The sequence below is a fragment of the Balaenoptera ricei genome, chromosome 2 (genome assembly GCF_028023285.1).
Source record: "Balaenoptera ricei isolate mBalRic1 chromosome 2, mBalRic1.hap2, whole genome shotgun sequence".
NCBI lineage: Eukaryota > Metazoa > Chordata > Mammalia > Artiodactyla > Balaenopteridae > Balaenoptera > Balaenoptera ricei.
Window position 1 is genome coordinate 3,657,291 of NC_082640.1, and position 18,483 is coordinate 3,675,773.

Genomic DNA, 18,483 nt, shown 5'->3' on the forward strand with positions numbered 1-18,483 from the left:
CACCTACCTGCCTGATATAGAAAAAACACTTCTGCAGCCCTCACTGGTGCCAGGTGCTGGACCAGGCTGGGGAGCCAGCTGTAATCAAGACAGACCCAGGGGTGGAGCTCATGAAGCCGACATTCTGGCGGGAAAATGAACTATCAGCAAATGATGACGTAATAATTAAGGACAACTGTGACAAGCACATTTCACCTTTCTGCAGAGAGGCGTGCAGGGGACGGTCCTCCTCCCAACCCCTTTTCAGGGGTGTGACACAGCAAGGGGCACACATGGCTGGAGACACTTGGCTTCAGACTCTGGCACTGGCTCTTTCAGGAACCGGGCCTCAGTTTCTTCATCTGTAAATTGGGAATAACAACACTCACCTAGAAATTTGGCTGTGAAGATCAAAGCTCCTAAAACTCCTAGCGTAGCACCTTGATATGGTGATTATCGTAGCAGAATGTGAAACTGGACATTTCAGCCAAGGCACCAAGCTATAGTAACTGCTACGTTATAATGCAGATCCCAGGCCGTTTGCAGAATTTTGAAGTAGATAATTGAAAACTGGTGACCCAACCTCGAATCCCTTCACTCACAACAAGAGTTGGGTGCTGTGGGTCCCACCTTCATCTCAAGGGTGGCTTTGTAGCGGGGAGGCCTCTGCCCTTTGCCTTGGGAGAGGCTTCGGGGGGACTGTCAGGAAGCTCGATGTGTCCCTGCAGCTGGGGGCGCAGGGCTGGTGCCGACTCCAGCCTGGAAAAGCCAAAGCAGCAGTGTCAGCGAGTCAGAAGTACCACCGGACTAAGAACTTCTGGGTCCCCTTCTCTTCATCCCCCTCACGTCCAACCTCGGAGGGGGCAGAAGCAGATTACCGAGCTGGGGAAGGAAGATGTGCAAACTAAGGAAAAAGAAGACGAGGCCTTTGGGATGGAGGCAACCTCCCCTGCGGCCGGCAGAGGCCTCTTGAGGGAGCTGAGCGGAGTCTGATCTGCGGGTGAAGACGGAGTTTTGTTCCGGGTCTGGGCTGGCCTTCTCTAGGAGTTACTGAACCCAGGCTATGTTTGGGACTTAAGTTCACTACAGCAATTTTAATGATCTAACAGTGCTCAGAAAAGCCAGGGCACCCACCGGAACTTTGCACTCAGAGCAGAAGGAGGGTAGCGGCTGTGACAAGTTCAGAGGGACAGTGGGAGACCAAAACCAGAACTGCTTCTGTGAACACACCCACAAGTCCTGCCCGTGAACACGCGGCTTACACGACCGCGGCTGTGGGCAGGCACCTGCCTCTGCGCCCAGGAGGTGACGGGAATGACTAAGTCTTACACGCCTCCATGCTAAGCGCGGGGCCAGGAGGTGACGGGAATGACTGAGTCTTACACGCCTCCATGCTAAGCGCGGGGCCAGGAGGTGACAGGAAGGACTGAGTCTTACACGCCTCCCATGCTAAGCGCGGGGCCAGGAGGTGACGGGAAGGACTGAGTCTCACACGCCTCCATGCTAAGCGCGGGGCCAGGAGGTGACGGGAAGGACTGAGTCTCACACGCCTCCATGCTAAGCGCGGGGCCAGGAGGTGACGGGAAGGACTGAGTCTCACACGCCTCCATGCTAAGCGCGGGGCCAGGAGGTGACGGGAAGGACTGAGTCTCACACGCCTCCATGCTAAGCGCGGGGCCAGGAGGTGACGGGAAGGACTGAGTCTCACACGCCTCCATGCTAAGCGCGGGGCCAGGAGGTGACGGGAAGGACTGAGTCTCACACGCCTCCATGCTAAGCGCGGGGCCAGGAGGTGACGGGAAGGACTGAGTCTCACACGCCTCCATGCTAAGCGCGGGGCCAGGAGGTGACGGGAAGGACTGAGTCTCACACGCCTCCATGCTAAGCGCGGGGCCAGGAGGTGACGGGAAGGACTGAGTCTCACACGCCTCCATGCTAAGCGCGGGGCCAGGAGGTGACGGGAAGGACTGAGTCTCACACGCCTCCATGCTAAGCGCGGGGCCAGGAGGTGACGGGAATGACTGAGTCTTACACGCCTCCCATGCTAAGCGCGGGGCCAGGAGGTGACGGGAATGACTGAGTCTCACACGCCTCCATGCTAAGCGCGGGGCCAGGAGGTGACGGGAAGGACTGAGTCTCACACGCCTCCATGCTAAGCGCGGGGCCAGGAGGTGACGGGAAGGACTGAGTCTCACACGCCTCCATGCTAAGCGCGGGGCCAGGAGGTGACGGGAAGGACTGAGTCTTCCACGTCTCCATGCTAAGCGCGGGGCCAGGAGGTGACGGGAAGGACTGAGTCTTCCACGTCTCCATGCTAAGCGCGGGGCCAGGAGGTGACGGGAAGGACTGAGTCTCACACGTCTCCATGCTAAGCGCGGGGCCAGGAGGTGACGGGAAGGACTGAGTCTCACACGCCTCCATGCTAAGCGCGGGGCCAGGAGGTGACGGGAAGGACTGAGTCTCACACGCCTCCATGCTAAGCGCGGGGCCAGGAGGTGACGGGAAGGACTGAGTCTCACACGCCTCCATGCTAAGCGCGGGGCCAGGAGGTGACGGGAAGGACTGAGTCTCACACGCCTCCATGCTAAGCGCGGGGCCAGGAGGTGACGGGAAGGACTGAGTCTCACACGCCTCCATGCTAAGCGCGGGGCCAGGAGGTGACGGGAAGGACTGAGTCTCACACGCCTCCATGCTAAGCGTGGGGCCAGGAGGTGACGGGAAGGACTGAGTCTTACACGCCTCCATGCTAAGCGCGGGGCCAGGAGGTGACGGGAATGACTGAGTCTTACACGCCTCCATGCTAAGCGCGGGGCCAGGAGGTGACGGGAAGGACTGAGTCTTACACGCCTCCCATGCTAAGCGCGGGGCCAGGAGGTGACGGGAATGACTGAGTCTTACACGCTTCCATGCTAAGCGCGGGGCCAGGAGGTGACGGGAATGACTGAGTCTTACACGCCTCCATGCTAAGCGCGGGGCCAGGAGGTGACGGGAAGGACTGAGTCTTACACGCCTCCCATGCTAAGCGCGGGGCCAGGAGGTGACGGGAATGACTGAGTCTTACACGCTTCCATGCTAAGCGCGGGGCCAGGAGGTGACGGGAATGACTGAGTCTTACACGCCTCCATGCTAAGCGCGGGGCCAGGAGGTGACGGGAAGGACTGAGTCTTACACGCCTCCATGCTAAGCGCGGGGCCAGGAGGTGACGGGAATGACTGAGTCTTACACGCCTCCATGCTAAGCGCGGGGCCAGGAGGTGACGGGAAGGACTGAGTCTTACACGCCTCCATGCTAAGCGCGGGGCCAGGAAGGGTCCCAGCAGTTACCCTGAGTCCCCTGTAGCAGTGCTAGGACTTCAGTTCTTGGTAACACCAGGGGAAGCGATATTAAGCCCAGACCATGGTCCCTGGATCCACGTGAGCGAGGCTGTCCTCCCCCTCCCGTTTCACAAAATTCTCGCGCTCAGGTGGGCTTCTGAGATGCTCCCTTTCCCCTTTCAAGGCTGTCTTTGAAAACTGCTCTAACCCGTTATCTTCTTCTTCACATCGCAGAGGCCAAAGGAGGAGCCCTCAAGGACTCTGCCTCACCCACCTGCCTGCTGCTACCATCAATTCCCTTCATGGGAGACAGACACCAATTAGGCTAAATAGTGAAGGGCAGACGGCTGAGGCCAAGGTCGAACACTGATCCGAATGTACAGTAAGTGTAAGTGACCCTGGTAGAAACAGCCAGGTGACCACCAAAGATTTGTGCTGCCCTTTCATGGTGACAAGCAGTTACCGGGAAGTGGCTTCCCAGCAGGGAATTATGTTCTCCAGATGGCCTTGCACCCGGGGGGCTGCGTGCCCCTCCAAGCTAAAGGGGTTAAGAAATCAAGGCGCCTTCCGCATGGTCATCTTCCCCAGGCGCAGGCAGAATGAGAGGGCTCTGTGTAGCTAGACAAAAGCACAGTCCCTGAAGGAAGGGGCCTGGGTCCTGGGAGACCACAAGGAAGGTCACCGTGTTAGTTTCCTAGGATTGCCTAACAAAGGACCACTTACCTAATGACTTAAAACAACAGAAATTTGTTGTCTGACAGCTCTGGAGGCCAGAAGTTCAAAATCAAGGCATGCTCTCCTAAAGCTCTAGAGGAGACTCCTTGAAACTTCAAGCCTCTGGTAGCTCCAGGTGTTCCTAGGGTCGTAGCTACATAACTTCAATCTCTGCTTTCATCTTCACGTGGTCTGCTCCTCTGTGTCTTCTCCTCTCGTGTTTCTCTTTTTTTAAATTTTTTTAAACTTTATTTATTTATTTTTGGGTGCATTGGGTCTTCGTTGCTGCACTCTGGCTTTCTCTAGTTGCGGCGAGCAGGGGCTACTCTTCATTGCGGTGCGCGGGCTTCTCATTGAGGTGGCTTCTCTTGTTGCAGAGCACGGGCTCTAGGCTCGCGGGCTTCAGTAGTTGTGGCACACGGGCTCAGTAGTTGTGGCTCGCAGGCTCAGTAGTTGTGGTGCACGGGCTTAGCTGCTCCACGGCATGTGGGATCTTCCCAGAGCAGGGATCAAACCTGTGTCCCCTGCATTGGCAGGCAGATTCTTAAGCACTGCACCACCAGGGAAGTCCTCTTCTCATGTTTTTTATAAGGACTTGTCATTGGACTGGGGGTCCATCCAGTTAATGCAGGGTGATCTCATCTCGAGAGCCTTACTTAATGACATCTGCAAAGACCCTTTTTCCCAACAAGCTCACATGTACAGGTACCAGGGGTTAGAACTTCAACGCACCTTTCTGGAGGCTGTGGTTCAACGCACTACAGTCACCTACAAACATGGCCACATTGGATGACAATGTGAGTGAAAAATAAACTGTTACTGTGTTAAGTCACAGCAAATTTTGGGTTTTATGTGTTTCAGCAGCAAGCATGATATTAACAAGACAGTGATTGGTCCTGAACCTTCCCAGAGGTGAGTTTGGTGGACTCAGTGAAAGTGCAGAGAACACAGAATACCTGGAAGTGGTGTGGGAGGAGAATGGGCAGCTGATGGAGGCAGGGAGGCCGGAGAGAGAGAGGAGGCTGGGGAGCCAGGGTAATAGCGGAGGATGCTGAACCCCCATCAGGGGACCCACATTTCTGCCTGCCTGCCTTCCTCCCTCCCTCCCTTCCTTCCTCTCTCTCTCTCTCTTTCAACATATATTTATTGAGTGCAGACTACATACCAGGCTGGGTGCTATGGCCCCAGCAATGACCACAAGAGAGAATATCCCTCCCTACATGGAGCTTACATTCTAAAGGGGTCGATAACAGACCTAAAGGGAGAAACAGACAGAAATACAATAATAGCAGGGGACTTCAATACCCTGCTTCCGACAATGGACAGATCATCCAGACAGAAAATCAGTAAGGAAACATGGACTTAAACTACACACCAGACTAGAGGGACTTAGCAGACATTTACAGAACTTTCCATTCAAAAGCAGCAGAACATGTACTCCTCTCAAGGGCACATGGAATATTCTCAGGAGAGATCATATGTCAGGCCACAAAGCAAGTCTTAATAAATTTAAGAAGACTGAAATTGTATCAAGCATCTGTTCCAACCTCAATGGTATGAAACTAGAAATCAATTGCAAGAAGATAACTGGAAAATTCACAAATACATGGAGATTAGACAACATGCTACTGAATGACCAACAGGTCAAAGAAGAAATCAAAAGAAGAATTTAAAAATCTTGAGACAAGTGAAAATGGAAATGCAACATGCTGGTCAGGATGTGGAAAAAAGGAAACCTTTTTACATTGATGGTGGGCATGGAAATTAGTGCAGCCACTGCAGAAAACAGTATGGAGGTTCCTCCAAAAATTAAAAATATCATGTGATCCAGCAATTCCCCTTCTGGCTAGTTATCTGAAAGAAACTCTAACTTGAAAAGATATATATCCCCCCAATGTTCACAGCAGCATTATTTACAATAGCCAAGACATGGAAGCAACCTAAGTGTCCATCAACAGATAAGTGGGTAAAGAAAATGTGGAATATTATCCAGCCATAAAAAAGAAGAAAATCTTGACATTTGCACCATCTTGAGGGCATCATGCTAAGTGAAATAAATCAAACAGAAAACGATGAATACCATATGATCTCACTCATATGTGCAATCTAAAAACTAAAATAAAAAACCCACTCATAGTTACAGAGAAGAGATTGGTGGTTGTCAGAGGTAGGGGTGGGGAGTCAAGAACTAGAGTCACTGTGGCCATCAGCCCACAATGTATACAAATATCGAATCATTATGTCACACACCTGAAACGGATATAATGTTGTATGTCAATTAGACCTCCAAAAAAGGTGGTCCTAGAATGGTAATGCCCCTTTGTTGTCTGATTGAAACAGATGCAAAACTGCTCTGAGTAAAGCAGAAACTAACACACCATTGTAAAGCAATTATATTCCAATAAAGATGTTTAAAAAAAAAAAACTGCTCTGAGGGGCCCCCGAGTAGCCAGATAACAGGGTACATGATCCAAATTACAACATGTATGAAAAAATAAGTCTCAATCCACAGTGAGATTAGAACCCCAGCCTTATAAGTATACTTTCAATAATTAAAGCATAAAAGAAGGAATTACATGACATGGAAAACAATCTTTCCACGGAAAGAGAATGCTCAACCTCACTGTTAGTCAAAGAAATGTAAGCTAGGACAACACTGAGGTTCCCTTGTTCTGCGTGACAGCGAGTGAAGATTAGACGGGGGTGATCCACGTGGTACTAAGAGGGAGGGTAAGAGCCCCCTGTCGCCTTGCTAGCGGGACGCACCTGGAGCCTCACCTTGGGTGTCCCCGTGTTACCGACGCGGGTCCTTGGACTCTTTAGTCAGTAGCAGTTGATAAGAGGCCAGACGAGGAATTCGGGCATGACTTTCCTGCTGCAGCAGGAGGGAGCGAAAGCAAGTAACGCGTGCCCTTGCTCGCCGGGTAGGAGGGCGGGCTGGTTCCTTAAAGAAGGTGAGGGTGGAGGCAGATCGGGGGGTGGGGCCGGAGGCGTGGCTTAGCTGGTCGGCCCACCCCCTGGGGGGGGGTGCCCTGTAAGGATCATGCGCAGTACGCCCCTGCTTGTGCGCCCAGCCCCTCAGAAGTGGCAGGTGATCTGTGGCCTTTTTGAATCTTACTGTTCGTAATTACCCTGACTGCGCCTGCGTGCAGTTATTTCTCGTCCCGTAGAGTTTCTTTGCATTCTGTTGCTGGAGGACACGTCTGTCCAGCTGCAAGCACTGCAGCAAACGGTCCCGCGTCCCAGGTCCCAGCCTGTCTCACCCAAAGCAGAGCCCGAGAAGGCTGACTTGGAGGTGATCCCAGGAAGCAGCAGTGCAGGACACGGGGTGGGAAACAGGGAAGGAGGGAAGCCAGCCCGAGGATGTGTCATCAAGTCCCCTGAGGTGGATGCTGGTACCCAGTTCTGCAAGTGCCCACCTGGGCATGAAGGGGAAGCCGTCACCCAGCGGCTCTCGTCGCCACAGATCCAAGTGGCCTCTCGGGCAACGACGCTTCCAGATGGCACACCTGGGGGTGAGAGCGGCTTGCAGCAACTGCCCATGCCAAGGCTTCAGAAGAGCCCCAGGGCAGGGATCTAGAGGTGGGGGGAGGCGCGCTCAGGTTGCACCTACGCCAGCCGATGCTCATCTCAGTAATGGGAAGAGATGCCATTACTGATGCCCCACTGATGCCCCCAGCGGACACACTGTCTCGGAATTACCCATCAGAGCATCCGTCTACGGGAAAGATCCAAATATGGAGTGGATGTCTATTTAACTATATCTGAGAAAGGAAGGGAGAGAGGGAGCGAGGGAATGGAGAGGAAGCGAAACAGGGAGGAAAATGTCTGTTTGTTCCATTAACCTTTCCTAGTCAACCATATTTTCCCCACTGCCCTGGGGAAAGAAGCCACAGCTGAAAAACAAAGAGACCTACAAATGGTTAACTCTCAGCTTTGAGCTTCCAGTGGTCTTAATGAATTAAGTTTGATTTAAGGATTTTTTTCAAGATTAGTTTTACCTGTACTCGACGTTTGCTTTACATTTTGATTTTAAAGTGTAAGCCTAGCCTATGATGCAACTTACACAGCAAAAGGGACTTTGCAGGTGTGATTAAGGATTTTGAGGTGGCAAGATGATCCTGGATTATTCGGGGGGGCAGGGGCAGTGTAATCACAGGGTTCTTTAAGGGGAAAGCTGGGTCACAGAGGAGAAGATGTGACAATAGAAGCAAAGGTCAGAGAGAGAGCAAGAGACAGATGTGAAGACGCTGCACTGCCAGGCTGAAGATACAGGAAGGCGCCCTCGCCAGCGATGCCGGCCGTCTCTAGAAGCTGGAAAAGGGAAGGAAACAGATTCTCCCTCAGGGCCTCCAGAAGGAACACAGCCCTGCTGAATTTGATTTTAGGACATCTGACCTCCAGAACTGTAAGGGAGTACATTTGTGTCGTTTTTTTTTTTTTGGCCGCGCTGTGCAGCATGCGGGATCTTAGTCCCCCAACCATCCAGGGATCGAACCTGCGCCCCCTACAGTGGGAGCGTGGAACCTTAACCACTGGACCGCCAGGGAAGTCCCAAATTTGTGTCGTTTCAAGCCACTCCGTTTGTGGTAATTTGTTACAGCAGCGGCAGGAAACTGACACAAACCTGGACAAGCACATTTCCTCATCTGGAAAGACAGGGTCATCGTTGTCTCTCCCCACTGGTCTGAGTATCAGACCAGTGTTGTGCATGCCATGCTTACAAATATGCGTAATGAATGTGCGATAAACAACACTTATTCTTTCTGACCGCCTAGCTTATCACCTTTACCTGGAAAGCACCTTAGAAAGCATTAAGAAAAATACAATATGGAATTAAACTAACCAGTGAGGTAGCTCTGGTTAGGTAGCTTTTATGTAAGGTCACCACTTTGCATTGAGGCCCAGGGAAGTTAAGCAAATTGCCCAAGGTCACACAGCCATTTAGTGGGAAACAGAATCCAAATGTTTCGCCCTTGACCCTTAGTTGGACTGGTAACTGACCACACTTATGCTTCTCTTCTAGGGAATCTGTTCCGTATGCAGAGGTCTCTGCCCCGCCCACAGGACAATCTGATTCAGGCAGGCGGTGCCCAGGAATCTGCATTTCATCCAGCTCCCTTGTTATCTGTATGCAGGCTGATACAGTGACCCCACGGTGAGCAATGTTGTCCACCCGTGTTGCCAAACAGCTGTGAGCTGTCAAGTGCTTCCACGTGCTACCACTTCTTTGAGGATACGGGAGGCCACAGAATCCTACCATGGTGTTGACTTTTCGTTTTGAAAAATTTCAAACATACAGAAAAAGACTCCATCAATGACCACCCACAGAGTCACCACCCAGAATAAAGAGCTGCTAGCGTTGCAGCATCTATGTTACATCCACATATTTTCCTTTTTGGCTGAACTAACTTAACGTATGTTACAGACAACATGACATTTTTTAAACTGCGCCTAAAAATTGGACATTATCCTACCATCCACAAGAAATCGTCACACTTAACAAAACATCTTCAGCATCTTCTTCAGACGTTCTATTGAAGAAGAACGGCTTCAGTCTTCAACATTACCTAATAATAATTTCCCCAATTTCCCCCGAAAGGTCTTTAATAGGTGACTTCTTTTTTTAAATCAGGAAGTGTGCATTACCAGTTTTGAGGTGACTAGTCTAGACAGAGCTTGAGGATTTCCAGGGTGACTTGCTGATGGGAGTCCCCTAGGTTTCCTGTACCCACAGAGGAGCTCGCAGATGAAAGGCTGGTCTCTCTCCCTCCCTAGCCCCTCCCCAGCCCGGGCCTGACAACACTGCAGCCCCCCTCCCAGGCTCTCGCCCTTTGGAGCTGAGGATTGACAGTAAGAGCATTCCTCTTCCCAAGACCACAGACCCTCTTCTGCGGCCTCTTCCTATACCTACAGCTCTCTCTCCAGGTTCTGGGAACCACTCAGACCTAGATAAGACAAGGGATTCCAGCTCTTTCCAGACCCAGGGTGCTACCCTGCTCACACCTTGTAAATATCTCTTTGTAAAAACCCTCTTCAATTACCCCACTTCACTGTGCTTTCCCTTTCCCACTGGGACCCTGACTGATGAAGTCATCGGTACCAGAGATGGCCCCAGAGGAAAATAACTCTCATATGAGATTCTAGGATGGGATTGCTCACATGCTGGAGATGTACAGGGATGACCCCCTTACCAGAGGGAGATAGAACACAGGTAATCTATAAAATACGGTGGCATCAAAGTTGCTCAAATCATCACCAGTGGTGCATTGGAAGAATGCAGATGGAAGGCAAGATGTTGGCAGATGGAGTGCCTTGTCTGTGCTGACAATGGTGATTACAGGTCTGTGGTGTGGATGGCTTTTCTGACAGCCCCAGAGACTATACCTACACAAAGAAGGGACAAAGTGAAGGCCCTGAATGCCCAACTCAGAACATGGGTGGAAACCCCCGAATCCTCCATGGTGGCCTTGAGGGAGTCACTGATCTCCTGCTGGGCAGGTATGCCCAGGGACTGATTATAAAGGGGACCAGGTGACAGAGATACAGAGTCAATTAGATTTTCAACCCCACCAGATTTCTTATGTTTCCCACTGGTTGGAAAGGTGGGACCCTGATTCATTGGTTGGAACGATGGAGCAGAGACAAATGTGGCCGCCAAGTTGCCTCAGGACCCATCCCACACACTTAGTGTCTCCAGGCCCATAATCAGAGTCGTATCCCAGGATAGCCCAGATGGAGAAGGACAAAGCCTGGTACAGGAGGAGAGAGCCTGTACGCCAAAAGTTTCGCAGGGAAACCAGCAGGAATCATGGCGTGTTTACTGGAGGGAGTTCCAAGGGCATTGGATGGAGATGGACAAAATATAAAACTGGGTCGGAGAGAATTTAATGATACAGTCATGCTCACTGAAGATTCAGGATTTCATGTGCTGGCGTGAACCCCAGGGAGGGGCATTCAGAGCTATGCTGGACTCAACAGCGGCTGGCAGTGAAGGAGGACTTTTCTAGCATTCTGAAGGAAAGGAAACTTGAAGGCTCAGGAAGTTAGGAATGTTGGAGGGGTCTCTTCTGTACAATATCATAGCCACACCTAACCACACTCCCTGGGAGGGCCAGAGGATAACTCCCTTCACGAGGCCAGAAGAATTCCATTGTCAAGTGTTCACAGGCCTCCTTGAAAAGCTCTTCTTGGCTGTTTTCTGCAGGCAGGAAATGACAGTGGGAGAGACTGCAATGGAATTAGGGTCTCTGATGTTAATGGAAAAAGTGGGATCCCTGCAGAGGAGGGGTCAGGTGTCTCAAAGACACAATGTGCACAACTGCAATAACGTAAGACTGGAGCAGTCGTTGGACTGTTTGGGCCTCTAGGGATCTGTGGCCCTGGCTAACTGATCATGGGGTCCCTATGCCTGCAGTAGATGTACAGACTATTAAGATACTGCTTGACATATATTTGCAGAAAAATTCTGGGCCTGGTGGGCAAAATCATAGTAGAGAATCAAAACTTACCCAGTGTTTGGACCCAAAGGCCCAGAATCCCTTGACTTGGGGGGTGGAGCTGGGGTGGGGGGTAGGGCTCTCTTTGAGCAAGCACCTGCAATGCAGCCATAGGTCTATACTATGAATCTCCCCCAAATCCTCCCCAAAAGACACCTGGCACCATTGACCAGAACAGGAAAAGGGAAATACCCAGACCTTCCAGGGACTAGTAGATACTGTTTCTAAACTCATGCTAACCACAGGAGACTCAAATTTCCATAGCGGTTCCACAGTGAGAGTATGAGCTCATGGAAATCAGGTCTGTCTTACAGTGGGTTCAGTAGGACTGAGGCTCTATCCTGTTGTTATCTTCCCAGAATATATAATAGTAATAGATACATTAGTAACCCACAGAATCTCACAGTGGCTCCCTGACCCATGGAACGCAGCCCATTATGGCAGGAAGGACCAAGGGGGAACTGTCTCCTTTCAAGTGGAACTTCCTCCTCCCCCCACTACCAAGATAATGAACCCAAAGAAATATCATAACCCTGGGAGAATGGCACAGATTAGTGTAACCATCAAATACTTACAAGATCCAGGAGTGGTGATTCTGACCACATTAATATTTAACTCATGTTTGACTGGTGCAGAAACCAGATAGATCAGAGAGAATGAGTATAGATGATAGAGAATTTGGTCACGTGCTGATGCCAAGTCTCACAGCAGTTCCAGATGGATATCTTTACTAGGACAAATCAAAAACACCCCCGGCACCTGCTATGAAGCTACAGTCCTAGAGGAAGCTTTTCTTCAATTCCAAGCAGCTAAGCTGATGGCCTTCACATGGCAGGGACAACAGTACACTTTCACCTGAGGCTTTATATCAGGGCTGTATCAACTATCTTGTTCTCTGTTGTACTATAGTCCACAAGAACTTGATCGTCTTGATTCTCAGAGAACATCACTGTATTTAATTCATGACATTGTACAAATTGGACCTGGTGAGCAGGAAGTAGCAAATATTTTAGGTGTCTTAGTAAGATACATGCACAGGAGACAACAGGCAACAGGAGACAAACTCCATGAAAGTTTAGAGGCGTTCCATATTGCAAAGTTTCTAGGCACCCAGGGGTCTGAAAGATGTCAGGAATGAGTGACAAAATGCACTTCCTAATACAAAGAAAGAGAAACAGTGGGAAACAGGATAACCTGTGGGTTTTGGGGCTAACATACACCCTACTTGGGTTTGCTGCTCTGACCCATTACAGGGGAAACGATTGAAGTATAGATCTACACTGATTCATGAGCAGAGACTAATGGGTTGGCCAACTAGTCAAGGACTTAGAAAGCATGAGATCGGAAGATTGGTGACAAGGAGGACTGGGAAGGGGCATATGAATAGACTCCCAAGATGGTATTATTCCCTGAGCTGAATAGCCAATCACCTGGTGACAGGTTGATGACACTGAATCCTTTCCATCACCGTGGGGGCAGTGATTTGCCCTTGTACGAACAGATGCATAGTCTACCTACGTTTTTGCTTTCCCTGATCATAACACACTGCCAGCACCATCATTCCCTACAGAATGCCTTATTCATTACCATAGACCACATGTTGCCTGAGACAAGGAAAAAAATGTTCTTTAAGTGCAAAGAAAGTGCAGCAGAGAGTTTATTCCAATAAAGTAAATCCATGGTTCACCTGTCTGCATCCTGTGTAAAGGTCTTCAGCCCCACACGTGTTCAGACACCTTTTCACCAGCTTCTGAATAGATAATCAAGAAGTTGCCCAACAGGGCCCTACTGGTCTCAACTGGTTCAAACACTAACTTGCTTGCTGGAGGGGTGCCATGGACTGAATGTGTCTCCCCAAAATTCATATGTTGAAATCCTAACTCCCAACGTGATGATATTTGGAGATGGGGCCTTTAGGAAGTGATTAGGTCATGAGGGTGGTACCCTCATGAGTGGGATTAGTGACCTTATCAAAAAACTCCTAGGAGCGCAATCCTCTCTTTCCACCATATGAGGTTACGACAAAAAGTTGCAGTCAGCAACCTGGAAGAGGCCCTCACCAGAACCCGACCATGCTGGCACCTTGATCTCAGATTTCCAGCCTCCAGAACTCTGAGAAATAAATTTACTCCATCTATGGCACTTTGTTACAGGAGCCCAAACAGAGTGGGTCAAGGGTTCTGGAGCCCTGGGCTCAGTCACTGAAACATCTTAGGAAGAAGGTCCCAAATGGTGAGCCAACTGGAGTGTGCTGCAAATGAGCTCCGGCAATGACCCGGGAGAGGACCCCATCCTCCAGGGCAGCTGGGCAGGACCTGAGCAGCTGGAGTGGCCTCATCAAAGGCTCCTGGGCAGGCAGCCAGGGGGAGCGGGGTCCGATGGCATGCCGCATGGTCCTGCAGGCACACACACAAGAGCAACGCCCCGCACCCGTTGCTCCACCACCTGGCCCTGGACTTGGGCAGCAGGCCACGAAGTCTGCAGCTGCTGCTCATGGACAAGGGGCCCGTGAGCTGCTGGAGGACCCTGTGTTCCATGTGCCCAGAGAAGGACCATGGGGGTGGGCAGGGGCTCCGGACAGGCTCAACTCAACCTCCAGCTTCACTTACATTGGACAGTTCTGTTGCAATTCTGGGTGACATGCCTTTGAGTCATGTCTAAGCTAACTGATGAAGCATCTCTCTAACAAGGCATGTTCACTCTGCAAATCAGAACTGCTTTATTCTAAAATAGTATCAGGACTTCCTGGTGGCACAGTGGTTAAGAATCTGCCTGCCAATGCACGGGACACAGATTCGAACCCTGGTCCGGGAAGATCCCACATGCCGCGGAGCAACTAAGCCCGTGCGCCACAACTACTGAGCCTGTGCTCTAGAGCCCACGAGCCACAACTACTGAGCCCACATGCCACAACTACTGAAGCCTGTGCACCAAGAGCCTGTGCTCCGGAACAAGAGAAGCCACCACAATGAGAAGCCCACATACCGCAATGAAGACCCAACGCAGCCAAAAATAATTAATTAATTAATTTTTAAAATTTAAATTTAAATTAAAAAAATAAAACGGTTGATGGGAAATAAATTAGCTTGGATTTGAAATTCTACTCACATCATCACCTACACAAAAGTCAACATTATATGTGACATGAAAAAGGAGGCGCTATTCGATTCCTTAAATATAAATCCATATAATAATAGAAATACATATATTACATATATTTACTAAATATATTTAAATATATCTGTTTATATATAAATATATACATAAATGTAACTGTTGTAAATATCTGAATGGTGTAAAACATTGTATTACATTTTGTGACCCACTACTACGAAAATATCTCCTCTATGTACCCAGTTTACAATGTAAGTAGTATTATTTTCTGTGGTGCCATGTTGTGGGAAAGGTTGGGAAGCTTTGCCCTAAGGTACTGGGGACCCTCATTTCCCTGCCTCGACCCCTGCCGTGCCTACAGTGTAGTAGACAAACCACAACTAGGGACTAAATGCTGAACGGAACCACTGAATTAAGGGTCTCCCTAAACGTAGCCTCAGCTCTCTATAATCATTTCCTTCATAGTAGCAGAAATAATTCCCCATAGGGTTAAAACCCCCTTCTGGGTTTTTTATATGGTAACACACACACACACGTCTTCTGAGAGTACCCTGACATAAAAGTATGACCTGGGAGGAGATGGTTGATTTGAGGAAAAAGAGGGACAAAATAACCAATAAATGGTTAAAGTAAAATTCTAACTTAGAATTCTGGCCTGTCACGGGGACTAACTTAGAACTCTGGTGTGTCACAGGGACTAAGTTAGTTAGCTGCAGTCAACACTGACAGGTCTGAGGCTGAAATGCCTTGGTCCTCAGGTCCCTAGATCCTCCTAGGCCTACAAATGAAAAGGGTGAGTTTAATAAAAGAGTGGAAATGAAGGGCAACATGAATGGACCAGACACAGAACTGTGCACACACTGACTGCATTTTATAAAGAATGAAAACAGGCTAAATTAATCTATGGCATTAGCAATCAGGAGAGTGGTTAACATAGGCGGACTGGGGGAAAAGGTGGTAAAAGACCACGGGGAGGGCTTCTGGGTTGTTGACAAAGTAATGTCGCTTAATCTGAATGTTGGTTACATGGGCTCTTTCGGTTTGTGAAAATTTTTAAAGTTGTACACTTATATGAGCACTTTTGCATGTGTTTATTCTGCTTCAGTGAAAATATTTTAAATAAGATGGCAGAGAGATCATACAAACACAAAAATCCTTGCTAGTTAGGCACAGGTATAGAAGAGAGAAAACAAAAACAAAAATCCAGGGACCCCAGTGGACCACAAGCTGCATGTGAAGTAACAAGTTAGTGTTACTAGACGCAAAGAAAGCAAGCTAGCCTGATACCTGGGCTATAATAAAGGACGCTTGTATGACTTACAGAGGTTCGAAAGTAATTCTTCTATGAGTTGATGTAGCTCCTTGAGCCCTGACCAGAATAATGGGGAATTTTGATGAACATCCTTTGAAAAGGACATTGAGAACCAGAAGGGATTCAGGGAAGAGCAATAGAGATGATTAAAGATATGAGAAATAGACCCTCAAAAAAAGGTTAAAAGTAATGCATTTTTTTAAAAAATGGGTGCTGGTCCTCTTACCTTGATAAATGTTGAGATGGCTCCCCTACCCTTTCCTCTAATCCTCTGTTCCTCTCCCTTTTTTCTATCGGCAAGAGGACTTGGAAGAGCCCAATAAGTCAGCTGATGTTAATTTACTGAGCAGATATGTCAATATCCTCCTGAAAGAAAAAGAGATGTTCAGTCATTAAAAGCCTGAGTCAGAATAATTGGGATGGCTCAGCTTAAAGAAGAGGAGATTTGATTGGCCTTAAAATAGCTGAAGATTTCTGAGAAGGGAGCTTATCGGTCATTGTTCACCTCAGAAGACAAAATGAAAGTAAACGATCTTAAAGCACAGATTTCAGCAGGACACCAGAAAACAGACGAATGAGTCACCAGGCCTGGGGACCCTCAGGAGGAAAAGCAGGCTACTCTGACCAGGAGAGGTTCTTTCTAACATCATAATTTTTATTATCTCCTGAGTCATGAGTTTGATTTTATTTATAACAGGGACAATAGCCTACATTTGTAAAGACTTAGAGTCCTCCAGAGACACCTTTATGCCCCTGTGACTCAACTTAGAGCCCTGCTTTTGCATTGATGCTGCCAGAGGGAAAGCTGTCACTGCAAAGAGGCCCCGAGGCAGCCGGTGGGCTGGAGGCTGGGAGCCGGCCTGCGGGTGGGGGGATGCAGGCTGTCGCCTGTCACCATGGCGACCTCGCAGCCTGCAGCTGCTGCGGTCCCCACCCTTGGGAAGGTGTCTGAAGGGCTTCTGAGGCAGGTCGGGCCAGGGCGGTCCCAGCAGAGGCCTGAAGCCTCAAGAAACCCTGGCCACTTGCTCAGCCTCTCCTGCGGTTCCCGGCAGACTTCAGGGGCCGCTTCAGAGCAGGCTTTGCCAGACCAGCCTGAGAAATGTCCCCCCGCATCCACGTGCTGCTTCCTCTGTGTTGCATTGTCCTGGGAAAATCTGAGGCCTGGAGGGGGAGACCACGGTTGGAGGGCGTTTCTCCAAGCGAAAAGGGAATGACGTGGCTTCCTTGGTTTAGGCCAAGACTTAATGCCCTCGTCCACCTGGTATTTAGCGCACGTCGGAGCTGTTGCTGGCGGGGGACCTTCCGGACCCCCTCCGGGCCTGAATCCTGAAGAGGCAGCTGCCCTTCGTCTCCACCACCTGCTGCCCCGCAAGCAGCCCCTCATCCCCGATGCCTCCACCCCGGGGCCCCTGCCCAGCACCTGCCGCCTGGCACCCACAAGGCAGGGCCAGGCCCGCGCCCGAGGGAGCCAACAGCTGGCAGGCCGGCCCTGAGGCCGGCGCCTGCCCCGCTGGGCTTCAGGGAGCGGGGGAGGCCGGGAGGGGGGCTTTGACGGGGGCCCTCTCCAGCAAGACATCTGCTCCCCTGGCCCCGGGATCTGGAGGGCGGATGCAGGAGCTCCGAGGGGGCCCAGCCCGCAGCTGTGCCCAGCCCGCCCCTCCCTTGCCTGTCTCCCCTCCCCTCCCCCTCAGCTGGCGTCTGGGGAAGGAGAAGCATCACAGACAAAGCTGTCTGCTGGCGGCCGTCCAGGCTTTGCGGTCCCCTGCCTCCCTCCACCTCGGGCCTCTCCCTGACCTGCAGCTCTGGGCCCCGGCCAGGGCGGGGGGGCAGGGTCCCGTCCAGCCTGGTCTGACGCAGGGATGGGGGCTTTGCGGGGCTGGAGAAGCAAGTGGCAGATGAGCGAGGGCCCCCCGAGTCACCAGCCTGGAGCCTCCCTGGCGGCTGGTGAAGAAGCAGCCCCCGACCCCGGCAGCTTTTCTCCTGCCCTTGGCCGAAGCGCCTGGACCAAATGGGGAAGCAGGGGGCGGGGATTCGGTCCTGGGATGGGGAATTGGCTTTTGGAGGAAAACAATATCAAGGATCCAGACCCGATTCTATGAGCCTGGCTGGGAGGACGTAAAAGTCTGTCATCAGCCCCTGATTAGCGCAAGGATGTAAAAACCAACAAGCAAGCAGTTCTGCCCTTGGCCTGGCCAGAGAGAGCGGTTTATAAACTGAGGGGCCCAGACTGTTCTGTGGCCCAAGACTCTCGGGCAACCCGGGCTTTGCGTCTCTCCAGGCAACTGCTGACGGCGCCAGAGTAGGAAGCGGTGAGCACGGGTACGGTGCGCCGAATGTGACCTCCAGGCCCTGTCACTGCAGGAACCTCTTCCCCAGCAACTAGCGGGCCCCACGTCTAGGAGAAAGTCCTGTCCTGAGGGCCTAGGCCGTCAAGGACGCGCCTCTGGGGGAAGTCCCCAAGTCAGGGTACGACAGGAGAGCCGGTCACGCTGCACTCACAAGCCCCGCACAGGCTGGTGGCTTGGAATCATGTCTGCCCACTTGCTGCCGG

At 50.8% G+C, this 18,483-nt stretch overlaps 1 long non-coding RNA gene across 1 annotated transcript in view; it reads right to left on the reverse strand.

The window, feature by feature from the left end:
• The window catches only part of LOC132360221 (uncharacterized), a 44,566-nt gene extending 28,364 nt beyond the window's left edge, over positions 1-16,202 (reverse strand). Inside the window, exon 1 of the long non-coding RNA XR_009501056.1 lies at positions 16,159-16,202. This is a non-coding gene — a long non-coding RNA (uncharacterized LOC132360221). The remainder of the gene's footprint in view (positions 1-16,158) is intronic.
• Positions 16,203-18,483: the final 2,281 nt, after the last annotated feature.